Below are 26803 nucleotides of genomic sequence, written 5' to 3'. Positions count from 1 at the left end.
ACTGTAAAACCTTGGATAAATTTCCTAACCTCTTTGAGCCTTAGTTTCTACCACCGTAACACTTTGGGGAGTTACCATAAAAATTCAGTGAGAAAATGTATGTAAAGTACATCACATAGTGTCTAGCTAACATACAGCATATCCAGGAAGTTCTGGCTCCATAATTATTGATGTTATTACTGTCATTACCAGTCCTATAGGCCACAAGCAGCCAGTGGGGTTTTTGATGGCAATGGTGATGTGGGGTCAGATGTCAGTCTGGAAAGCACAATTGATGTCAGTGAGAATCAATCATGAGGGGAAATACTGGGGCCAGAGCAAGCAGTCAGAGGCTCCCCTGACTGTCCACGCACAGACAGGTGACAGAGGAAGGGACCCCCTGACCCAGGCTCCTTTCACTAGTTCATCACACACACTGTGGACATGACATTGGTGGTTTATCCTGAACAGGGTCTAAAGGTCTGTCCTTAAGTATAATGGCTGAAAGGAAAACTATAAATTTTATAAGCATATTTAAAGCATGTCACTGATCGGAGTTAGAGCGAGATTTTAGAAGTTGAGAGTTGCCACTTTTAGAGGATGTCAAGGCCTCTGATATAGCTTAGGCGTCCATGTTCTCTCTGCTTGCAGGGCAAATTAAAGAGAGGTTCCCAGAAGACCAAGCACTGAGGAGACACCAGTCTAGGAAAAAAACAAACTCTCGATGTTGCATAAATATCTTTATGTCTAGAATCTTGTAAGTTATATAAAACTGAATTTGAAATTATCTGCTGAACTTCCCTATGGTGGCTATGTACAGTGAATGAAAGCCATCTGTTAAGAGTTGGGTGTACTGGAGGTCAATTAATAACAGGTAGTTAGAAAAGGAGCCAGCTAGGAGAACTCACTTCTCCAACCATAATACTGGTCTTGCTTATGTCTGTAACCAACAAGTAGTAGTGACATATTTTAAAGTTAAGCAAACTCTTGGCCCTAATGTGAGGCTTAACTCTTTGTTTTAGAACATGCGCGGACGTGAGCCTCTTCCTGAGCAGCTGGTCACATAGGAGAATGTTAATAGGATGAATCTCAGGCTTTTTAAAAATTTTACAATATTAATAATCTGTTACATAATCACATCCATAACACATGGCAACCTCCATATGTAATACTCTTGACGGACTTGAGGAGGTAAATGACAAATAGTGCTATCAGAAGCATGCTATCGCTGCTCATTTAAAGTGGAATTTCTAGTGAACATTCAGAAGCATACTATCACTGATAGTTTAAAGTGGAATTTCTAGTCTTTGAGTCTACTGCATGTGTGTTTACATTTGAGTGCAATAGATGTGAATCTCTTTTCAAAAGAATTAGAAGTTCTCCCTGTGCACTTGTGCAGAAATTATTCATCAGAATAGGAGTTAGAGGAATGTGAAGGAAAAGTAAAAGCATTAAGAGACATTGCAGAGTAGCCTTTGTGCATGATTTTCTGTTCATTGAAGGCAAATAGTCACACTGGCTTTCTGGGTGGAAGGTTGGATTTTCTCAGAGCCGGACGGGCGTTGCGGTCCCAGGCCTGAGGATGTCTCACAACACACATTTGCTGTGTAGCTGCTTGGGATGAAGGTGGAGTGAGACTCGGAAACAGAGAGATGGGGTTGTCCCTTAGAAATAAGACTTGCCCTAGCTAGCTATGCTAATAATCAGGAAATGCTATCACTTCTAGATGAGAGGGAACTATGAATTAATGAAGTTAAAGCAATGGAACTTGGAATAAAAACAGAAGATAAAATAGGGCCTCAGATTTTAAGTGATGCTATGTGACCATATCTCTCATAATGGAAATTGAGACTAAGATTAAGTTTGCTTGCTTGAGGTCACATGCCTAAATTACTGTCAAAGCTACTTTATAACTCCTAATCCTGTGTAATTCTGCCAGTTCACACTGACTCAGTGAGGTCACTGCAATCGGGGCATTTCTACCCACTTTTTCTCTGCCCAACTCAAACTATTTAAGCAAAAAGGGCGCTTCATTGGCTCACAGAATGTCACTAGGTCATTCTTTGCATGTTTTAGACAGACTTTCTCCACCTGGTGGACCAGATGACCTCTGGAAACTTCAGACATGTGTACGGCTAAAAGCCTCAATAGAAAGTCTTTTTCTGACGCATTTTGCCAAAGTCACAGGAAAGCCTGTGATTGGTTCACTTTGGATTGGATGCTCCTCTCTGGACCAATCACTTGCCACAGGGGTGGACATGGATTCACGAGCTCACGTATATCCTCTATAGCAAGGTAATCTCTTTTAACCTCATGAAATATATTTTTCCCAAGAAAAGATCTAATCTAACCCAAATAGATACAAACAACAGATATGTATTATTATACATGTTAAGATGCAATCTCACGGAAGGAAATAACTAAGAACAGAAACTTACCAAACACAGGAATACCAGCAGCTCTGGAAATGGTGTTTCTCTTCTTCTAAATAATTTGTGTTGGCATCTGTAATGACAAATATACAGGAAAAATCTCATTTCTGGAAATGGAAGAAAAGATTGGTTCGCTATGGTTTCCATCAGGATAATTGCTTTCATACACACTCTTCACATACAAAATATTTTATATCCGTAGAACAGGGTCTGGCATTTAATGAATGCTCACGCCCCTGCCTTGCACACACAGAGAGTCCATATACAATTGTTCGTTTGATTTGCGCCGAACCATTGCTGCTGCCTTTTTCTGCCACAGACCGTCAGTGCCATTCACCTCCTGGTGTCTCCACTAAGAAACAAACTACTATAAACTGTTTCATAGTTTTGTTTCTCACCGTTTGAGTTTTTCAGTGGCACAATTCCCACCACGACCTGTCAATCCCGCTCTTTGGGATTTCATAGCACACATTCCTGACCCTCCTAATGCGGTGCTGAAGAGCTTGAATTATTCTGAGTTTCTGAAAATTTACCACATTTTTCTGAGTATAATGCCACTTTTTTTGCCCAGACTTTTTTGGGAAAAAAAATCGGATGGGCATCATAGGTAGTTTCAGGTAGTACCTGAAATACCTTGTATCTGTTTTTGTTTTTGGTAATTATATGTTACATAAAATTTCTTGTACCATAATATGTTCAAAAGTAAATGCTAAATTTCCTTTATAGTACAAAAAACAAGTATTTAACTATAAATAAATAATCAAATAAAAAATTAAAACAAAAGATCTTTTTTCTTGAAAGTTTGGGTCAAAAAAATGGGTGCTCATGTTACATGGCCAAATATGGTCATCACAGAGCTGGAGATAACTGTGGAGTATGACAATATTAGGTTTCTACAATACTGCGTTTGAGGAAAATCAAAGTCTTAAATGCAGCCCCAATTCTTAACTAAGAAACTGTCAGCCGTCTGATCTCAGAGGAGGCCAAAGAAGTAGTGTCGTAGTTCGGAGCTAGGGCTTTTATGTTAAACAGTGGTGGTACCGTCCCCACATTATAAGTAAGGTCATGAAGGCTCAAAGAGGTGAAGTAGCTGGTCTAAGGTCACAGGCTGTAAGAAGTCGGCATTTTGAGCAGCTCTGAGTTTTCCCCGTCAGTATGAGAATTAGACAATGCAATTCATCTCCTAGGTTGCTATCATTTATCATCTCCCCCTCAGTCTCTGTTTAGTAAAGAGAACCTGAGGGAACAGGGCTAAACATAAAATAGGACTTGTTATAGTTCAAGATAAACATTTTATCTTGAAATTAGACAAAAGCCTAATTTCAAGATAACAGTACCCACGGGCCAGAAAATAGTCTTATAACTGCCTGTTTCTTTCCGTTGGGGAAAGAGAAGTCTAAAAATGCTTACAAAACTCTTCATTAAAAACTTGCCCTAGCACCTCCTTAAAAAAAATCTCCTGCAAATAACTGGTTTAGAAACAAGGGATCTTATTCGAAAATGAGTAATCACAAAGAAAAGCTCAGAAAAAGTTGTCCCAGCTGTTGACAGATACTATGAAGAGCAGAAGGGGAATGGGGTGGAGAAAACTGTGAGAATTCATGAACACTCAACAAAAAAATCTTGCCAGGGAGAAGATAAAATTGCGACCTGGTCTTCACTGTGAACGGACCACAACAAAATCAGCCCACGAAGCAGTCATCACTGAAAATCTGGAGGTTAAGTCAAAAGTCTAAAAGCCCGGAGTTGCATTGTTGCCAACATACAGAATGCAGAAGGAAAGAAAATAATAGAGCTGGTTGGTCTGAGGAAAGAAATGGAAGATAAAAACTGAAGCCGACACAAAAATGAATTTGAAATGGCAGCCACACAATGAATAAAAACTGCTCATGATGCAGTAAATATGGGGATGGGAAAAGCAGGTTTAAAAGGTAGTGAGGAAAATTGCTGATACCAGAGACCGATGGGGTTATCCTAGATGTGTGTAATTGGAGCCCCTGACAAAGTGACACAGAATGGCCAACACCACCACATACCCTCGTAAATTTCCTGGATGTCAAAGATAAAGGTGCACTCCTTTGGGCAGCCACGAGAAAACAATTCACATTCCGGATACAGTGGGGAAATAGCTTCCACACATGCTGAAAGACAGGCAGCATTGCCTACAAAATCCTCAGGGATAGAAAATACGGCCTAGAAATATGATTTAAGAACTTTATTCTCAGCCGAAATACCAGGTGCATTTTTGAATATGAAAGAACATAGACAATATTATTCCCTCATTGTCTTTATTGAAAAATCCACTGGAGGGAAAACTTAAGCCCAGCCATATATGATTGTAGAAATCACAGCAAAAAGACTTGTTTTGAGGACTGGATAAGACTGAGACTAAATGTCATGCAGGGATAATGGTTTCAGAGCAGAATATACACTTTATCAACCTTGACAAAACTTGGAGGAGTTTAAGGAATAAAGGAGAAGAGGCAGTAGGACTACAGTGATTTTTCTCGCATTTTATGGGTGAGAATGATGAACTGAGCGAAGTAAAACAAAACAGAAGAAAATACTAGCAAAGAAACAAATGGAAATTGAGTGGTAGAACAAAGGGGAAAAGAAAACTCTAATTTTATTACTGATTATAAGAGAAACTTGCTCAATACTATTTGAAGAAAAAAAGGATTAATAGCTAAAATTTAAAATATACTAACAAAAACCCCATGCCCTTTAAATTAAGATAATAAATTACAATATGTATGGCTACCATCTTATGTTAGATCAGTAGTGTTTATATGTATTTCAACAATCAGTTCACTGTCATTCAAGTAATTAGTACCACGTTTCTCTTGAGGCTTTATCAAAAAATTTCAACATATTAAAAATGACAAATAAAGCTTTTTTTCTTCCCTGAAATTAGGTAAACTTTTTCATTAACCAATTGGCTAAATAACCACCCAAATCAATGGCAACTTCTTTAATAAAAAGGTCACTTGTTTTCCTTGAAAATGCCAGAAGATTATTATTCTGGGTCAGGAGTACATTTGCACATGGGGTGTACTGAATGATAATGCTAAGGTCTGTTACTCAAGCAAGAGACAGCACTGTGTAGTAGGTGGTGTTGCTGCATTTCCGACCCTCCGCTCTTGGACTGGGACTGGTGAAGCGAGGTGTACTGGTTTCCCAGGGCTGCTATAATGAGGTACCACAGGCTGGGTGGCTTGCAATACACACGTGTGGTCTTGCAATTCTGGAGGCTAGAGGTCAAGGTGTTGGTACGGTTGGTTCCTTTAGAGGGCTGTGAGAGGGAACCCGTTCCATGCCCCTCTCCCAGCTTCTGGTGCTAAGTTGGCAACCTCTGATGTGCCTTTGCGTGTAGACGCATCTTGATCTCTTCCTTTGTAGTCACATCGCATTCCCCGTCTGCGTGTGCCTTCATGCACACGTCTCCTTTTTATAAGGACACTAGTCATAATGGATCCGGAGCCCACTTAATTGGGTATGACCTCATCTTGCTAATTACGCCTGCATGGCTATTTCCAAATGAGGTCACATTCTGAGGCAGTGGAGGGTAGGTCTTTGCACAATTTTGCGAGAACACGATTCAACTGGTAGCAAGAAAGAAGAGAAGAGGTGTTGGTTCTGAACTGGAAAGCAGATTACCCAACCTGTCAAGTAGACTAACATAACCAAACTGAATGCCAATGAAACTCATATTAAAAATTAGGGGCCATTGCTGGCATACATGTTGAATGTCCTTGACATGCCTTGCAGGATCTCTACCCATTAAACAGATAATTCTGCTTATTGGTGTGTATCATTGGTAGGAAAGAAGGCAGAGGAGTGTATTAGAGTATGAGAAGAACTCAGGCTCCTAACCTAAGCACCTTGAAACTAGGACATCTAACAAGTGATGGAGACATTCCGGAACTGGTAAGACTTTCCGAACTTACGGACGGTCCCCTTTGCTGTCCGGCACAATTCACTGCTGCTGGGCCCGGACCCATCTTCCAGCATCTCAGCTGCACTGCTGACACCTCACAGAGACACACGCGCTTTGTTCTGGGGCCAAAAACATCGCAACCATTCTTTGTTGCTAACAAAATGCATGGGTGAAGGTGGCTTGATGTTTCACTTGTTGAAATGAACTGTGTGTGTACTAGCAAAAAACTTTTATATCATCCAGGTAGAAAAGAGACTCTTTCCCACAAATTTCAGCTTTAGTTGACTGATCGATGTTTCCTAAGGTAGGGGGTTGTATAAAAGGGTCTTGGGCAGTGTGAGGGAAGTCATGACGCCACTTCAAAGCAGTCATATAATAGCGAAGACTACAATGAGATTTCCTTTTTTAGCTTCCTGTTGTAGGGACATAATCAAGAGAATTGGCCATTTCAGTTTGTGTTGGTGTGATTTTAGTCCTGAACACCTTCAGACCTCTCTTGTGACACAAAGAAAGATGCCACGGCTCAGTTTTAGGTACTTACCACTGTGCATTTGGAGTGGGATATTCTTGTAAATTATATTCCTTTTACCATTATTTTCTAGTTATGGCAACTGATATAAATATTCCATTTATGAAAGACACAAGTTTATAAAAGAACAAATTTCAAAGGTAATTTTTAAAACTGCAAAGTGAATTATAGTCACACGGTTAAGCCAAAAACGGAAAGAAAGGTGGCATGCAAAGGACAGAAATTTGGGAACCGGTGACTTCATTCATTTATTATGAAGGCATTTGCATACAAGAACAGAGTGCTCCACTAGATGCTCAATAAATGTATTTAGCTAGGAGGAAAAGCGGGACTCTGCACACAGATTTGCATGTTTGGGTTGGGTAGAAAGCAAAACCCCAGAAATCCGACAAATCTCTCTTTTGCTGGGATGGAGCTATGGCCAAACTCCAACCGCGTCGGGAAAGGGTGGCCACGCCCCTTCCTTCCTCTCTGTTTTCATTCCTGGCTACCCTGTTTTGCATCACGTTTGATCCCACAAGCCACCACTGATCCTTCTGGGAATAGGCAGAGGACGTAAAAAGGGAGGTGATTAATCAGTTTTGGTTGAATAAATGAATGCCTAAGTGAATGAATAAGTAAACAGAGAAAAGAGATGAACCGAGAATTGCAAAGCTCTGATTGTTCTCTGCGCTCCTGTTTTAATGAGCAGAGATGATTCTAACAGGGGAGGTAGCCCCCTGCACGTCCCAGATGGAACTGGCAAGTCTGAACCGGCAGGAAATGAGAGAAAAAGCAGTTCTTTAGTGAGCGTCTGTCTTCTCCCCAGATGTGTTGGCAGCGCTGGCTGATGAACCACATACACAATGGACCCAGAAAACACTCAGGCGAGTCAGAGGAAGCTGGAGTTTATGGTCACCTTGGTTAAACCTTGGGATTAACTGTACTGATTCCTAATTTATGGGAACCATGCAAATAAAAGTCTTGGCTGCGGGTAGAAAGTTATAAAATTGCATTTGAGTGGCAATCCAGCCTGAATTAATAAGTGAGAAAAAACATGACCTGTCTTTGTTCTCAGCTCAGGGAGGACATCAGACTGATACTGAAAGCTCTTCTGGGGACAGGAGAGAATCCCTGGTGGCCTAGTGAGAGGAGTTTTCATCCTAGTAGATGGGATGAATCAGAGGCCATTGGAGAAAACATCAGCGACAGAGGGATACACCAGAGTGAATTTGGCCATTGTTCCCGACTCTGGCTGTTAGCGCCTCCTAGTTTGTAACCAGCAATGCACATGCGTGTCTTCTCTCTCCTCCTAACCTGGAGTCTCCCAGAAGGCAGGACCTACGTCCTGCCTCATTTTTGTACTGCCCAAAGGGCTCATTATTTGAAGCACAATAGGTGCCCAGTATGCACTGGTTAAATGCATGAATGAAAGCAGGCATTTGAAAATTGCTACAGCTGCTGCATAAATGCTTCCCACGAGTGTGTGAGTACTTACTTGCTATGAACCAGACACTACTTTTAGCTGCCGGAGAAATTTTTTAAAAAATCAGTGCATCGGCCTTACTTCTGAAGACATTTATAAACCTGTGGCTGAGACAGCAGAAACACAAGTAACCTTTGTACAGCTGAGAATGTGAGAAATGAGGGGGTAAGGCAAGGGGATGTGGACACACAGGAAAAGAGGAAATGGGTTTCATCTTTGGGGGTTACTGAGGTGGGGGGATCCGGGAAGGAGCATTTGATGAGGGCTTTGAAGGATGATATTTAACAGGAACAGAGAACTCTGGAGAAGGATGTCCCAGGGGAGAATTATACCAGAGACAACATCCGGGGGAGATTATACCAGAGATGAAATCTGGAGATGGGACAGAAAAGAGTGTGTTTGGGGGTGGAGGATGGTTTAGAGGGGCTATCATAATTTTCAGAATGCAGGGGTGCGTATGCATAGGGAGACAGGAAAAGAGGGAGTTAGAGACCATCTGGGCAGAGTTTTCACAGAGCCTTAAACACCGGGAGAAGCCATGGGAACTTAACAGAATAAGTTGCCAAGAAGAGATGCAGCCCCATCTCAGCTTCTCTTTAGGACCCGGACACACCGATCAGCTGACCTGACCTACCAACCTAGGGAGGGGCTATTAACACCCACTCCTCTGGGTTTTCCTTCTTCGTCCAGGTATGATGGGTGCACCACCCAAAAGGGGACTCCAGAGGAGGATGGCGCCCCGAAGGAGGGGCTGCCGGCTGCAATGTCATCCCCAGTAAAAAGAAGTAACATTGTCAAAGAGAGTCCTCCTAAAGCACAAGGCACATCTGTCTCTATTTCGGGCGGCTATTTACTTATTTTTTTAAAAGCTGCCCTTGAAAGTTTGCCACTCAAGAGAATGACCTCAGCCTTTATTTTCACCTTCCAGCAGGAAATGTTTTCCTGAACAATCAACTCCCCAGAGTTGACGAGAGAAGTTCCACTTCACCAAGGAACGTCAGCCGGTCAGGATGGAATGAGTGATGGAAGGAGAAAAAGCACTGGGGCAGGCTCTAATGCCATTGATTCGGGCATGAATTTCCAATTGGTGTTAAAACTATCAGGTGGCTAGAAATAGGAACAAGTGATGAATAAAACACAAGTGAGATCTCATTGCTCCTCTGCTCGAAACACAGCGCTGGCCCCCACTGGACTGAGGAAGAGCCCAAAGCCTACATGACGTCCCCGAGCCCCCTGTGCCACCGGCTCTACTCCTTCTCTGACCTCAGCCTGGCCATGACCTCCTCACCCCTCCAACTGCAGCCACACCATCCTAGTCACTATTCTTTGGACAGACTGGTCATGCACCCTCATTAGGGTCTTTTATTCACCGTCCCCAAGGTCTGTATTGCTCTTCCCCCAGGTATCTGCATGAGTAACTTTTTCCTGATACAAGTCCCTATTAAGGCTCAACTTCTCAACACTAACACCCTCCCCACCCTTTGCCAGCCTTGACCATTCCCACCCTCTCCTAACTCTTGGCTTTTCCTTCTCAGCACTTATGAACTGCTAACTGTGATACAACCTACATATGCGGAGAGGCAGAGATTTTTGTCCTTTGTTCTCTGTCAAAAATCTTCAGCATCAAGAATAGTACCTAGAATGCAGTCGCTGCTCAAGTATTTGTTGACTGCATCGACTAAAATGCTAAGGGAGGGGAGTCTTGTGTGACCCACCCTTGGCAAGTGGCTCCTGCTCTGTGTGTCACCCAGCACCAAGCACAGGTATGGACTGGCTTGAATGTAAAGAGGCAAATGTGGCCCATGGCCACTCACCACCATAAGTACGTGAGAAGCGGTGCCTAATTGGAAGTTAATGGAAATGTATTAATGCTGAGAAATTGATGAGCTTGGGGAGAAGAATATCAGCACCTCTGACAAAGGAATCTGTTAGAAAACTGTGAACGCAGTAGAGGCCAAGAGAGAGGTCAGCACCAGCTGCCAGACTTGAGTCTCTGCTTCAAAATCCAGAAGTTTTGCTTCTGAGAAACTTCATTAAGCAGCTAACAGAATTCTCCCCCTGCCAGGCAGCTTGTTTGAATGGTCCTCATCTCATAAGCCTTTCTAGAAACCAGCTCAGGGTCTGCATGCCTGGTGAAAGCATGTTTCATCTGGCCAGGGATAGAGCAATCTGCTTCTTGAACCTGGAAGGACCTTTCTCTCAGGAGGGTGGGGTGTTAGGATGATACCATCCGAACTCAGGAAGCCAAGGGGAGGAGGAAGGAGTCGGGCGCCCGATCTCCATGTAGGCTAGAGAGCCATTTCATTTTCCTGTCTGCGATCGGCTATGTAGAAGGAATTGGCTAATTCCTTTCTTTCTAGAATTATGCTCTTTTGCATTTTCCATTCCAGTGATTCCTCATTCTTGAGGCCAGGAATGAGGGTCGGAGTCTGCAGTTCCGTGAGCACTAAACATTATCTCTAGATTAAATAAATATCACAGTTTGTATACACGGCATTCAATTCTGAGATATAGGCATTCCTGGGAATAATGAAAAATGAATCCTATTGAAAGTGGTACCAAATTCACAGTATAGTTTCTTGTAACACTCGTAACAGTAACATTTCATCACAACAACCAAAATTCATAACATTTGCTATTAGTATATTAGTAGGCAAAATATTCTGTAGGAAAAAATAGAGTGGGGATAAATTACATATCTAGATCAAGTTCATCATTCACTTCCTTTATATGCAGGAGAACCAGAGTGACAGAGAGACCTTAAGGTCTCATGAGGCCTGGCTGGGGCGGACTCGGCATCCCGGAGACCCAGGGCGGAGCTGTCCAAACACCCCTGCCACCCTGCCTCCTGCCTCCAGCGTCCCAGGACGCCTCAGTGAATGGACATTCCTCACCCTGTAACCTTTGACTGTTTGACCTCCTGCTGGGTTACTCTGCATTAAAAAGCCAGAGTGCTCAGCGAGAAGCAGGTTTTCCTCCTCAAGGTAAGACCTGCCTTTTGCAGGAAAACTCGCTGCTGGCCTCCCACAGACAGTGCAGCGCAGGGGGCGGGGTGGCCGGGAGAGGTAACTCAACACTTCTGCCTGCCCACGCTCTCCCCTCACCCCACACCAATCCGGTCTGCATCCTGCAGAGTGAAGGCTATTTTCAAAGTCAAAACCCATGCACTGATTCAGCAAGTTGAGCAACTAGCCTGCGCTGTGCAGGGGGCGGGGGGGGGGGGGGGACCCTGCCCTTGGGAGCTTATGAGGAAGAGGTGGGATGCAGTAGACATATGTTGGGCTGGGGATGAAGAACCTTGAGGACAGAAAGTGCAGGGCAGGGAATGGAGACGCAGGGTATGTGTTTGAGGGTGTTGTTACTTTTTTGAGGGATAGAACCAAAATCCTGAATGAGGCTGTCAGGGCTCCGTAGGACCTGTCTCTCCAGGCTCACCTTGTACTGGATGTCTTCTCACGTCTACAACCCATCCACATAAACTTTCCTTCTGATCCTGACTCTACCAAGAAATCTCCTGCCACAGGGCCTTTGCACGGGCCGTTTCCTTGGCTTGGCTTGGCTTGGCCTCCCCTCCCCTCCTCTCCCCTCCCCTAGTCAGTTTCTTAGAAGATCCCTCAGTGGCCACATCATCAGGAAAGACTCCCCTCACCCCCAACGGACCCCAGGGTGCTTCTCCTTCAGAGCACGAGGCATATCGGTGATTTACCTTCTTAAAGTTATTTGATTAACATCTGTGACCTCCGCTAGAATGTAAACTTCATGAAGCCAGAGACCAAGTATTATTAGGCTCATCCGAAAGCTGAACATAATAGGTGTAACAGAAATACACAGAATAAATAATGACTATCTAGATGTCTAGACATTCTCTTTATGGACTGTTGAGGTCCTCCTTACCTGGGGGTTTCAGGGGCTCCCTATGACTACTAAATTTTTTTAAATGGAGGTAGAATTTAGATAACATCAAAGTAGCCATTTTACAGTGTACAGACAGTGACATTTTATACATCCACAAGGCTGTGCAATGACACCTTTATTTCCAGCATTTTCCTTACTTGAAAGGGAAAGCCCACAGTTATTGAGCAGTCCCTCCCCTCCCCCCATCCCTCCCAGCCCCTGGCAACTGTGAATCTGTTTTCTATCTTTATGGACTATGCTATGTAATATAAGCAGAATCACATACTATGTGACCTTTTGAGTATGGCTTTTTTTACTTAACACAGTGTTTCTGAGATTTGCGATAGTAGCTTGTATCTGAAACTCATTTTGTTTTATGACAAAATAATATTCTCTTGCATGAATATGCCACATCATATCCATCCACCCATTATTTGAAGTGCATTAGTTTTCTTTAACCTTTTGAAAAGTGCTGTCACTCTTGTTTTAAAGTTTCTTTAACTTTTTGAGGCCTTTTGTGTAAGAAGAGCAGACACCCATGTCTGTGCAGTGCTGAGATGTGTTTTGCCAAGTGTTCCACTTTGCCCAAACTGTCTGGGTGTGGCACTCGTGCCACGTGGTCCTTTCCTGGGTGGAGAGTCACCCACCCACACTCTGGGTGACCCTCGTGGACTCTGTCCCCGGCCCCAGGGTCCCACCAGCAGGTGTTCTTCACCCCAGTGAGCTTCCTCCACCGCCCCTTCTCTTCCTGTGTGTGACCTATTTCCTCTGTAACAGCCGTTAGCTTCCACGGAGGCTGGGATGCAGGGTTCAACGTGCACTCGCGTCTAAAAGTTGCATATGAGTTTTGAGGGAAAGAGATGTTCCTCTTGGTCCTATTGGATTTGCCTAGGTCAGCTGGCCTCATGGTTTTGTAAACCTGGGGAAATTATTGGCCCTTATTGAACCCAGTGAATCAATTTTCTCTTCTGTAAAATAGGAATAATACACGTTTTATTAACTGAGAAATATTGGTTAGATGCTCAGAGTTGTGCCTAATAACGTGCTTTGCTATAAAATAGTAACTCGTTATTTTTCTCTAAAGTACCATAATATATAGGAAATTTTATAATCATTATTATTTCTGTAACTATTCAGTTATCTGTTTTAAACAGAAAAAAATTAAATTTATGTGTCCATTAGTGAAAACCAGTAATCTCTAATGAATCAAATTGGGCCACTGGTCTGAGTGAGGCTTTCAAATGGCTTCTCATTGCATTTAGAATAAAACTCAAAGTCCCTCCAAGTCCTCCCTGGACTCTGATCTTGCCCCCGCCCACCCCCCCAGCTGTGTCCTCAGGCCTCTCTTCAAGTCTCTCTTGCTCCAGCCACAGTGGCCCGCTGTCCTCTGAGGCCCCAGTTTCCTTCCTGCTCCTGGTCCTTAGCATCTGCCGATGACCTAGCCCGGAACCTTGTTCCCCAGGCTTCCCTGAGCTGTGGGCTGAGGAAGAGCCTGCTATTGACTCAGTTGTCTGCTTCCACTCAAGGCCATTCTGCATGCTTTACAGTGACAAGAAAAACAAAAACGCAATTTTTTGCCACTGCCTGCCTATGTCTTCCTTCAGAAGTGAGTATTCGTTCACCTGGATATAGCCAGTCCCCCTTTCTAAGCTGTGAGCTCTGTGGGGCTTGGAACCTGGCCTGTTCAGCCGTGCCCTGCACACGAAGCCACCCACGCAGAACCTGCCTTCGTTGGACTTCTGTTGTGTGCCAAAATCATCCCCAATGAGCCTTAGTTCCAACTGCACAGGGAAGGAACCAAAGTGAGAGTTGATATGGAAGCATTTGTATTTACAATAAGGAATATCAAGAGAAGCAGCTGCTTCTTCAGAGGTGGGCTATGGAAAAAAATACCATGAGCACCCACTCCCAGAAGAAAGGTACGCTGGGATTGTAACAGTGATGTGTCTAATTATTGAAAATAAGAAGGTGGGAAAGGGAATAAATATGCAGTCAAACAGAAAGCTTTTGGGGCAGGGTGGGGCTGTGAAGGGGCTGTGAAGGGCATGAGAAAACCTGGGGCCATGGTGTGTTTGTCAGGTTGCCTGTGAAACCTTCACAGGTGTGTATGCCACAACCTACATGGTGGATTTTAAATACATACTGTTTATTGTCTGGCAATCACACCTTAGTAAAACTGTTTGAAGCAGGAACAAAACTGTATGGGAAACAACAGCATCCAGCACAACCAAAGGGCAGGTATGGTTCTCAGCTCAGGACAGGGCTTTCTACGACCGACCTCAGCTAAACAGAGAGGGGCGCTACCCGGGAATGCTTTGCCAATGCCATGGACGTTCGCGTGCCACCTCCTACCTAAGCTTCAACCCACCCCAGCTGCGTCTTCTCTTCCTCATCTAGGCTTAGCACGCCCAAGTGTACCTTCTATATAATGTCTGTTCTTGTTTGCGTGAGGTAGAAAACTGATAGTCTCCACAGAAATACAGGGGTTTTCATGATTTAACTAAAAGGTCCTTAGGCATCTCACTTAGTTGTGAATCAGATCATAGCCTGACCTACATTTTGTTTCCCAGGGTACCTGCATCTGCTAGAATTCATTCATTCAGTTAAAAATAGGCTCTCTGGCTGGTGTAGCTCAGTGGATTGAGCACAGGCCTGTGAAGCAAAGAGTCACTGGTTCAATTCCCAGTCAGGGCACATGCCTGGGTTGCAGGCCAGGTCCCCAGCGGGAGACACATGAGAGGCGACCACACATTGATGTTTCTCTCTGACTTTCTTCTTCCCTTCCCCTCTAAAAATAAATAAAATATTTTTAAAAATAGGTTGCACTTGGTTCTAAGCACTGGGCTGAATGTGGAGATTATTTAGTAATGAAGAAGCAGACAAATTCTTGCCACTTCCAGCTTATTGAAGTGGTGGCCAATAAATACACAAAAAACCCTGTTACACCAGGAAGGAAACATACAAGGTGATGCTATGACGAGTGATTAAGGGCTGATTTTAGATATGGCAGAAGGTAGGGCCTCTCTGAAGAAGTCATATCTGAGCTGAGACTTCAAAGTATGGGGATTGGATCGGAAGCACATGTATCGAATATTTGCTTTGGAAATGAAGTCAGCTGCCTCAGCCTTTTCTGCATCTCTCAACAGGCCTTTTGGATTGCAGAAGACCAATATATCATTGAACTTGATTCAGACAGTAGGTTGCTGAGCTCCTGCCATCTGCAAAGAATGAGGTCTTATAGACTTCACCCCACTCAGTCTTCCCAACAAGCACACACCATAGTCCTTTAAATAAATGACCCATATTCTGCTGATGAAGCACATGTTCAGTGAACTTGCCCAAGGTCACACAGCGGGTGAGTAGCAGAACCAAGAACCAAGATCAAGGCCTACACGTGTTGGACAAACTCCAAAATGCACCTGCTTCCACTAATCCTTCAAGGAGTGAAGGTATGAGATCGTGTATGAAAGGCTTTAATGAGAGAACTAACTAAAAACAAGCATACGGCTGTCTATACAGTGGATGCTGATAATCAAATGTTTTATCGAAACCATTTTTTTCTCTTTTAAGTGTGAGGTGAAATTAAAAAAAAAAAGACCATTTTTATAAGAAAAAAAAAAGAGAAGTCTCACTGCTTCAGCTACACCTCAGGTACAGGTGGAGATGTCCAGAAAATGTTCTTGTGAGTTGGGGGGAGTTCAAGAGCATTGACTTGCAACCCATGTCCCAGACTGGCCTTGTGATTGATGTACTACTACATGACCTTGGAGAAACAAACGTACTACACCTGATTTCAGGGTCCCTAATGATGCCCTTGCTACCCAATGTTCAGTGGGGAGGGGAACTTTGGCAAACATGTGGGCGAAAACCTGCAGGGTCAAAGGTCTCTGGAAACGCAGACACGGGGCGTCTGCAGAGATAAAAATGGCAGCGCAGGACACAGTTTTGAAGTCTGCTCTGGGGGAAAGGAATGGAGCTTGGATGATGAAAAAGAGAATGGTAACAGGGTACAAACTGCAGGTAACAGAAAGAAAAATGGGGGCATCTTTGCTTTTCCCAACTGGCCATAGACTCTTTGATGGCAGCGCCCAGGCTCTTTCTAATTTATCTCGTTCTTGGAGGGCTTGTCAGAGGGCCCTCGCCTGTATTAGGTAATTAGACATCTGATAGGTGAATAATTTGGAACACTCTGGGAGATGGGGAAGGACACTGTTACTGCGAAGACACGGTGGCTGATAAATGATGGATTAAACCAGGACACAGAACCAGATGAGTAAAGGGCTCCTCTGTGTCAGGAGTTTGTCCCCAGTGATTAGTGCAGACACACTTCATGTGTGGAGCATACACCGAAGGGTCAGTGCACATGGGATGGGTGCGTGTGAGCACAGGCTGTGCGTGTCTGTGGGAGGCAATATTTAATTCAGAGGAGAAATTGGACCCATCCACCTACGATCCATCTGATATTCATTAAGCACCCACTCCGTGCACTGTTGGACACAGGAGGCAGAATCTGGAACAAAACAAATCTGCTCTCTTGGAGCCGAGAACCTATTAGACTAACCATTTACCCACCCCCCCCAAACTACTATGAGTAACTATGCTAACAGCAGTAGCAAATGGCTGGGAGGTCTGTATTTGCCCTGTGACATTCTAAAGAGGAAGGCATCTCAGACACCATCCTGTCTAAACATTATCTCACAGACGGGAAGGCTCAGCCTCTCCCACTTGCGCAGGGCTGGGTAGCTCGTTTGTATCAGGGCCGCATCCAGAACCCCGTCTGCTGACTCAGAGTTTCCAAGCCACTCAGCCGGGTCTCAGAGAAGCCTGTCCCTGTTCTTAACGCTGTGAGATTGAGGTGGTGGCAGGCACTGGGCCTTGAAGGCGTCTCGCTTGGAGTCCTAGGCTCACCATCCCGAGCACATGAAGAGACCTGCTTCCAGCAGGCCTGGCTGTACTGGCTCTCACAGGCTCTGACTGAGACATTTTTTTTTGTCTGCATTGCAAATGGGCTCCACTGAGCCACCGAGGGACCAGAGCCACAGAGCCCCTTCTCAGTAAACAGAAAACTTGTAATAACACGACTCTGCTCCTTCCTGTTGCACAGAATGCTAACTATCCAACCATTCCACGGCCCACACCAATGAAATGTTACAGAAGCCTCCGTGAAATTTTAATCCTCCTTTTGTTCTCCTATTCAGCTCAGTGCAGGATAACGCCAGGCACCATTTCAGGAGTCTCGTCACACACCTGACGAGGTTGCCTAGCTGCTTCCTGAAGGGACCCCATTTCCTACAACAGAAGAACAGGGGCAGAGCACGGCCCTACCTGACCACCCACCATTTGTCTTGCTCAGAGAGGAATGCGGGGGACTGGGAGCCACAGCACTGCAGGCGTCCCAGCCCAGCGAGGGCTGCAGTGGGCTGTGGGGACCAGGAGGCCATCCCTGACTAGTGACACGGATCCTGTCTGTGTGGTAACACACAGAAGTCAATGTCCTTGGGGTGGCCTCACCTGGCCGCTCTTGTCACCAGAGGCATGAGGACCGAGGGTCTCAGACACCACTCCTGCACTTTTTCCCAGGACTAGGAAAGACCCCGCTTTTTTGGGACTATTCGGGATGCTAGACATGGTTTTCTGCTTTATGAAGGGGGCTTAAGTCCAGAAGCTTAATAGTGTAAAGGCTCTGCAGTTAGACCGCCAGGAGGGGTTCCAGCTTCCTCGCTGAGCAAGCTATTTAATCTCTTTGAGCTTCATATATTTATCTACAAATAAATGTGTTAGTGCCACGCACACAATGGGGTTACTGTGAGGAGGAGATGAGGCAGCCTATGTGAAATGCTTATAGCCATGCCTGGCACTTCGCTGTTCCCTGATACACATTAGCTTTCCCTTCCCTGGGTCTTCACAATGTAGACGTGAGGGCAGACAGCCCAGAAAGGTAATCACATTAGCTTCTTCTCTCTCTCTCTCTGTATATATAACACAAGCACACACACATGCACATGCACACACATGTGTGTGTATATATATATATATATATATATATATATACAGGGTGGGGCAAATGTATATACACACAGGGTGGGGCAAATGTAGGTTTAAAGTTGTAGTATATAAAACACAGAGGTTGTTCCTGTATTATTACTTATTCATTGTATTCCATATGAACAATTGCAAACCTACTTTTGCCTCATCCTGTATATACATGTGTACATTTACTTGTGTGTGTGTGTGTATGCACATATATGTGTGTTTTTGTGTATCACTTCCATTAGCTGCAATATATATTGTAGCTAACGTGACACCTCATCAAGCCTGTCAGCCCAAATTGCAGCGCATGCTTTGCCAACATCAGCAAGAGAGAAGGGAAGGGATGAGCAGATCCTTGGATTGTGTGTGATAATGTGCCTATAATGTTCTGAGGAGTGGTTGGCACGTAGCAAGCACTCTGCAAATGATAGCTATTATCATCTTAAGAACTTGTGGGCTGCTAGCACTTCTGTTGCCAACATTAACCATGTGTTTATTTTCACAGAGACCTTATGCTTCCTTTAGGTGCCATGCAAGACAGTGTCGCCTCTCGTGCCACCCGACTGTGGAATGGGGGAGGCATAGAATGACAACTAGAAGGGGATGTGGGGGATACTGAGACAACCTCCTTTCCTTTCTCAAATGGGGAAACTGAGGCCTAGAGAGAGGAGGAGATTCCTTAAGGCCATACAAAGCTATATAAAGCATTAATACATGGATGAAGTTCCAACAAGCTGGGAGAACAACAACTAATAATTACTGAACTCTCAGTGGGGTATTATACCAGGTGCTTATAACAAACCTATGAATTAGGATCTGCTATTAGTCCCATTTTACAGATAAGTAAGCTGAGGCTTAGAAAGGTCAAGAAAACTGCCTAATGTCAGAGAGCTAGTTTGGTTTCAGAGTCTGTGTTCTTAAATAGAACACTCTACTGTATACATAACTCTTCAGAATGAAGTTATGGATAGAGCCTAATGCGCTAGAAACACTCAGCCACTGATTAAAGTCTTGGGAGATAGTTTGGCTTTGCATTTAATTATTGTATTCCATATGAACAATCGTAAACCTACTTTTGCCTCACCTTGTAAGTACATGTCTACATTTACATGTGTGTACACTCACACACATGTGCACACACATATATGTGCACATATATGTGTATGACTGTGTATCACTCACATCAGTCTCAATATATATTGGAGCTAATGTGATACCTGGACAAGTGTGTCAGCCCACATTGGACTATGATACAGAGAGAAATAAATTATTAGCTGTTGAGCCACAGAAAATTCAAGATTTGTCTGTTGTGCACTTACAGTTAATTATCCTGCCCAAAGCATTGACAGAATGAATTGAAATCATTTCTGGTTCACTTCCCTAGGTTTTATCTTTTAACAAAATAATACAGAAATGAAAGGAGAGAAAAAAGCTACCTACTAAAAAATGACCCTTTCTGAGCTCTCTGGTCCCAGCCTGGGCCTCTCTGGAAGACACCCCCTTGTGTTTTCCTGACGAAGCCATTCCCTCTAGTGCAGTGACGATAAGCACCACAGGAGGTGGTACCTACCTCTACCTTTTGTTGGGTGTTCACCTGCTTTGGAAACAGTCAGTGGAAGATCATGGATTCAAAGCAAGGAGGACCTGATTTGAAAGCCCCCCTTGGGCTCCAGATCACAGTGCTCCTTGAGTGAGGCTGCTCTTCTGCCTCCGAAGGACTGGAGCCCACTGACAAAGCTCATTTGTCTCTCCCTCCCTCCCTCCCTCTGTCCCCCAAGAGGAGCCGCGGGGCCAGCCTGGTTTGAGCATCGCTTACTCTGTGTCCACAGGAAAGCAACAGAGATCTGAAGGGCGTGGAGGCCAGGAACAGAGAATACCCTGGTCACCTCCCGGCTCCCAGCGTGAGGGGACTCTGGTTATCATCATGCTAATGAGTTTGCTAATTTTATTCCATTCATCCCCATCAAAGGCTCTGCTGAGAAGGGAACAGGCAGTGCAGGTTGATGCTTATTGTTTATTCCCTTGTTCTTCTGGCCCTGAACCTTCAACAGGTCCAACCCTCTGTCAGGTTTGATGGGCTCCAAGTGCTGACCCCAGCTTCCTTCTGGCCCACCCACCACCCTCTGCTTCAGGAAGGCTGGTCTCAATGTCATACATTACATACCAATCCAATATCTACTATGTGCCTGGTACTTTGCAAAACTCTGGGGACTGAATGGTGGATACAAAAGCAAGTATGGTGTCTGCTCACCTCAAGCAGGCCATGGTCTCATGGTGGCCAGGCTCAGACACTCACAATATAGCCTGCTGGGGGGAGATGGAGGGGGCTCCGAGGGCCACGGCACAGGCACTGGGGCCAGAATGGTCGGGAAGCCTTTCTCAGCATCCTAAGGAGCTGGTTTATTTGGCAAAGAAATAAAAAAAAACCAATTGTTGCAAGAGATGACTAGAATAAGGTGCAGCATAGATGAGCTTTTCGTTTGGAATTCCTGGCTCCCAAATTGGACGTGTAGCTGCTGGATGCTCCTATGCATACATCACTGCCCTGTATGTCTGGGGCTTTTACCAACCTTCTGGAGGGACTAAGAACTCCCAGACAATTAAATGTACCAGTCTTTTCAGGTTCTTCAAGTTGGCAGGTAACAATGAGACCACATTCACATCATGGGGATAATGCTGATTTGGTACCAGGCTGTCCACCCAAATCTTCTCTGCCACCAGCTCCTCAAAAGATGCCCTTTTCTCACAGGGCATCGAGTCCAGGTAGGGTCAGTGGTCACTGCATCCTCACCATCCTCACCCCTTATACACCTGCCCTATGTGCAGCCTGTGCCTACCTTGCTGTTAGTCCCTCAGCCTAGGAGGTCAGCACCATGTCCCTTCTGGGTCCACCCTAATTCTGCCCAGTTCAGGCCTCTCCTCTCCCCCAGCCCTTTTCCATGAAACCTTCTGGTCACTCCAGTTTGCATCCTTCTCTCCTCTCTCTCTCTCTCTTCCTCTCAAAGACATACATTCTGGCATTTGGGAAATACAAAATCCTACAGAACATTTTAATTGAAGTTGTCCTGGTGAGTACTAAGCTCTGTAGGACAGAAACTATGTCTCACTGTGCCTCCTATGAACTTCATAATACTCGGTATAATGAGGGTCCCTTAGTACACACTCCCTAAGTATTCTTTGGTTGGGCATATGCTCAAAGTATTCAGTTGATACTTTAAAAAAATATTTTATTTATTTATCTTTAGAGGGGGAGGGAAGGAGAGAGGGAGAGAAGCCTCAATGTATGGTTGCCTCTCGTGTATCCCCTGCTGGGAACTGGCCTGCAACCCAGGCATGTGCCCTGACTGGGAATTGAACCACAGTTGTTTGGTTTGCAGGCCCGTGCTCAATCCACTGAGCTACACCAGCCAGGGCTCAGTGGGTACTTTTTAACTAGTTTTTGGACCAGCATGTTGTGTGTAGAGAAAAAGGAGGCCGAGTGATCTGGGACACAAGTTGCCCTTGATTCTAACAGATGTGGGAAGGAAATGGCCAATGAGGTGCCAGACACTTTGGTAGGTACTTTGTCTACTTTTGTGTGCAAAATACTTTTTTGTATACTTGTCCTGGTTAAATGTGACAAGAACCCTCTGGGTTATCTTCTATTGTCTTGATTTAATAGATGAAGAAAAATAACATGACATTGAAGAATGATTAGGATCCAACTCTGATATCAGAGCCTTGGTCTCATCACATATCACGCCTGTTTCCACCCTGCCCCCCCCCCCCCCAAACATCCCAAGGGATGGTCCTGGGTGACCCAATCCTGGGTCAGTGTTCAGCAAGCAACCTGGTGGAGGGCTATGAGGGGCTTCTTCAGACCCATCTCTTGAACTAGTCCGTGTCCTGAGTCCAGGAACAGGGTGTCCTGTTGGACACAGTGTGTGACAGCACTGTTCCTGATGGAACAACAATGGACCCAGCGCACACAAGCTGGTTTGCAGAGCACTCATCAGGTCTATTGACTATTTCAATATTTTAATAACGGATGTTAACTTGTATGGCTTATCATCACTTCTGTTTCTGCTTTTGTTTATAAAACAGTGAAGCAGTGTGAATATACTCATCTCTAATTAGGAAGAAAATAATAAGTCAGGGAAAAAAAACTAGAAAAGAAATCACAGAGGAGTGTCGGGCTGTACCTCGGAGTTCTTAGCTGAGCAGCAAAAGCTGCCGTCTGCCCAGTTAAGGAGATGGGTCGTCAGGAAGCGAACAGATCTCACTTCCAAACCATAGAATGTTTCAGTGACCTTGAACAAGTCCCTTCACCTTTGGGCTTCCGCTCCTAAATTTGGTAAAAGCAGGGACCAGGTAAATTAAAATCCGAACTCAATATGGCCTAGGAGGCCCTATACAATGTGGTCTTTGGCATTTCACTCCGAGCCACCGCCACCCCGTGTCCTTGTCCCCTGTGCTCCAGCCACAGTTTCTCCTTTGACCTTTGCTCAACAGGATTGAACATGGTCTTCGTGTTTGCTCTTCTCTCTGTCTGAAGTGTCTTCCCGCCGCCTTCCCTTCTATATGAGACTGGTTCCTTTTGACATTGAAGTTTCAACTCTGATAGGCTTTTCCTGTTTTACTCATAGTATTGCTCACTTTCTAAAGTCCCCCTGGTCTGTATGTATATTCTCAGTCTCTTGCCAACAGAAGGAACACTCCATGAGAGCAGGGTCTTTGTCCATTTTTTCCTTCCGTGCTCCAGTCCCTATTCAGAGAACAAAGTCTGCCACCCAGTGAGTGCTCTGTAAATACTGAGTAGCTGACGGAATAACAACAAAAACAACAACAGGAATGACAATGGGGAGTGAGTATACAGGTCTCTGCAGTTTTAAAAATACTCCACCAAGTTTAGTCTCATTCAGGCTTCAGTTTCCTGCAAATTCAGTAAGAATTATGGTATTGTATTTTGGTACCAAGATGATTAATCTGTTGTGTGCATGATAAGACAATCCATCCGATAATTTTGAGGAGTGTGAATAAAGATATCAGCCTAGTGTCTGGCAAAGAGAAAGTGTGAAAATGCTTTGTCAGCATCATGATTATTAATCTATCCTCATCAACGAATATTTAAACACACATTACATTATGTATAAAGACCCATAAGGAAGACGAAGAGAAAGTAACCACTGCCAAAGAGCCTGCTCGCCAGCAGGTGCTGCAAAGGACTGAGAGCAATGGTCAGAGAAAACATCAGGTTAGACAGAACAGCATAAAATCAAATGAGTGTTCTCACCAGGTAGATCAGGATAAAAAACAAATGTAAGGATTGAGGTAAAACAATGGAGAACAAGTTACCCAAAGAAATATGGGATTTTGCAGCGTGAGGACAAGGCTTTGTAATCTATTTTTTTAAAGTTTCTAGATGATATTCAATAACTGTGCTTTCACTGTCTTGTGAGACCCTGATGATACCAGGACGGTTCCGTGGGGCGATCTCACATGGCATGCCACATGTCCCTGTGCTCTGTGACCCTAAAGAGAAGGGTCTGCACAATCCCGAAGATGTACATCACCTACATCTTTGAGAAATCAGTCTTTAACAAAGGGCCATACTTCAGGAGAGGGAGAATGGCTGTGGAGGCTATTGGCTCATTGGGGACAAGAGGACAGACAAGATGACCCATGCCTCAATGCCAAGGTATCCTGATGTTCCTCTTACAACAGCTGATCTGCAGATTGTGACAAAATCCTCTATGCAATTGAAACATTTAGCTCCATTAAACAAGACAACAAGAACCTAGGACTCCAGGTAGACAAACTGGTAAGAAAGAGGTCTCTTTCTCATCCTTCTGGGGGAACAGGCACCAGAATGGGAATTCAGAGATCTGAGTTCCTGCCCCAGCGCCATGAACCCTACAAACCTCAGTGTCACTTGCTGCTCCTGGTGTCCTAAGATTGATGGGGACAATGGGATGTCAGAGGAATTCCCTTTTGGCTCTTTTTACTTCCTCCCACTCTCAAACCTTTGTTGGACCATGGAGGAAGAGCTGGCCTAGCTTTGGGAAAATGAGAGCTGCGTGTACCTCATTTCAGTATTCCCAAGTGGTCTGTCTGTTATCTCCTTCACGTCAAGGCACGTGGCCCAAATCTCTCATCCTAATTGGTAATGCAACACACCTCTCTGGTTTCTCCCTTGTTGAAGGCCCAGAAGAGGAGAGGGCTGGCAAAGAAGCTGAATAATTGTGAAGAACTGTATGTTCTGCCTCTTCTTTGTATTCTTTGTGCTCTTGCACCTCTTATGCCTCGCGCTGCTAGTAATGAGTTATTCAGGGCATGCAGTGTTACAGGGCCTGAGAGTAAGGTAAATGGAATTATTTGCCATGAAAATACCCAGTCTAATCTCCCAGTAAATTGCAATCTCTTAGTAAATTGCAATCTTTGAAACAAGGTCCCTTTGGAAGGTGCTTAAATAAATGTGTATCTTATATGAGAGGTTTGTAGCAATTCAAGGACATACTGGGGTCTTTCTAATACAAATAAAGATTGGCTTCACTCAATTTTTCTTAAAATTTAATTAGCCATCATTTATCAAAATCTGCTAATTGCCTGATTGTCCATTATGACAGGTTAGTTCGAATCATCAAACTATTTCTCTAAAAAAATGCCAACGATGTGCCACTTAAATATATATGTATGTACGTGTGCGTATTTGTATGTGTGTGTGTTTACTTACATATGCACGTATTTATTTACGAAAGAGCATTCAGCAGCCTTTTTTGTGTTTCACTTGGTTAGGTTAAAACCGATTGTTAAACTGTGCTTTCGTGTGCATTCAAAACTCGACCAGACCCAATGGCAAAGAGCTGATAAAATGCCACCCTGCCCTGCAGACCCTTTGCAGGTCGAATGGGGAGTGAAGACATAAACTGGAGGGAAATTGCAAGCTCTGTGAGCTGCGATTGTACATACAGCCAGGCAGTAGTCAGATAATGAGTGGTTCAGGGAAAGAAGTTACCAATGTGGGTTGGAGGAGGTGGGCTTTCTGCAGTGTTTATAAAGTGCTGGGAAGATGCCTAATGCGCCCTTTTAAGGCGCAATGGGAGATATTCCTTCCAGGGTGCAGACCTAGGAAACAGCCTGCCTTTCTCCTGAGAAGCAGCATGATGGCCATGGCCCTGGCCAGTCTAGTCAGGGGTGTTTGTAAAAACAGAGAGAAGGCTCCATTGAGGCTGGTGCCTCTGCACAAGCTGGCGACCAGCTTGAGGGCCCAGGGGTGCCGTTCTGTAAAGACCAAAGTGCATGCAAAAAGAAAGGAAGGGTCCTGAGTTCAGAACTGAGAGGCCAGGGTTCTCATGCCAGCCTCACAAGTAAGCCCCTCCTTGAATGAGTCACATTGAGTTATACCTTTAGAAGTTTTTAAAAGTAAGATGAAATAGCATTCTAGGGTGGGTAGGGAAGCTTGTTTGGTGGTTGTGCTCTTGAGAGAACTGTGTCCCTGGATACATAGGCAAGGGGACCTCATAAAAGCACAAAATGAGGCATTTATCCTCCCCTGCTTTGGCCCGGGGCTAACCCTGAAGCACACCAGCTTAACTTTCCAGTACCATCCTGCATTTGGGAGATTGGACCCTCTTCATTCCCTTAGCCTGCCATGTGTGTGGAGCCAAGTGTTTGCTTCCCAGAGCATCCCTTTTGTTACTATAGAAATGGGGGCTAAGCAGGAGACTCACCTACTTTGTGATCCCACTGAGAGGGGAATGTGATAACACCTTTCATGAATGGCATGTCTCTCCTCTACCAATAAGCAAACTGAGGTTCAGAGATACTCATAAAGGTACCGAAGTCATGCAGCTAGTAGGTGGGGGAGCAGTGGTAGAATCCAAGTCTTACACGTCTGCATTTGGACAGGAGCTGTGCATACACCGAAAAGAACACCAGGCTGCAAACTGGGCAAACTGGGCAACCTGTGCGCTAGTCCCTGCTTCTTGAAGCCGAATTACACGATCCTGGCAGAGCCCTTCCCTGTCTGAAGCCTTGGTTTTCCAATGAAGATGTGCGCCCTCTGCTCTCTGAACTGAATGCACAAGATGTGTTGGTATCTTGTTTTGCAAGGACAGGGTCCATAGCCTACATGCATTTATAGAGGGACTCACCATCCTCCCAAAATGTTAAGGACCAACCAGTTTAGATGCTGAGCAATAAAGTCATAACTGCCAATATTTACATTTACTTTATGTGCAGTATTCTTCTAAGCATTTTACCTATTATTGCACTTTGCCATGTATAATGTGCATTTTTCTGACCAAATTTTGGAGGGAAAAATGAGGATATGCATTATACATGGACAGAACCTGAAATACCTTGTAACTATTCTTGTGTTTTCTAATTATTTGTTACACAAAATTTCTTGTACCATCATATGTTCAAAAATAAATGCTAAAATTCCTTTATAATACACAAAGCAAGTATCTAAATATATATAAATAAATCATTGAGTTACAAAATTGAAATGAAAGATCTTTCCCCTGAAAGTTTGGGCTGAAAATGTGGGTTGCATT

At 44.4% G+C, this 26803-nt stretch overlaps 1 protein-coding gene across 2 annotated transcripts in view; it reads right to left on the bottom strand.

Annotated features, from left to right (window-relative positions):
- ATP10B (ATPase phospholipid transporting 10B (putative)) overlaps positions 1-26803 on the bottom strand; it is a 344681-nt gene that overhangs the window by 196501 nt on the left and 121377 nt on the right. For both annotated transcript variants that reach the window (XM_053665940.1, XM_053665941.1), the window contains one exon: positions 2418-2484. The gene's annotated coding sequence lies outside the window, so the exon portion shown is untranslated. The remainder of the gene's footprint in view (positions 1-2417; positions 2485-26803) is intronic.

This window comes from Artibeus jamaicensis, unplaced genomic scaffold (assembly GCF_021234435.1).
Source record: "Artibeus jamaicensis isolate MK-2021 breed Jamaican fruit bat unplaced genomic scaffold, CSHL_Jam_final contig_432, whole genome shotgun sequence".
Taxonomy (NCBI): Eukaryota; Metazoa; Chordata; class Mammalia; order Chiroptera; family Phyllostomidae; genus Artibeus; species Artibeus jamaicensis.
This window is presented reverse-complemented; position numbering and strand designations above follow the sequence as displayed.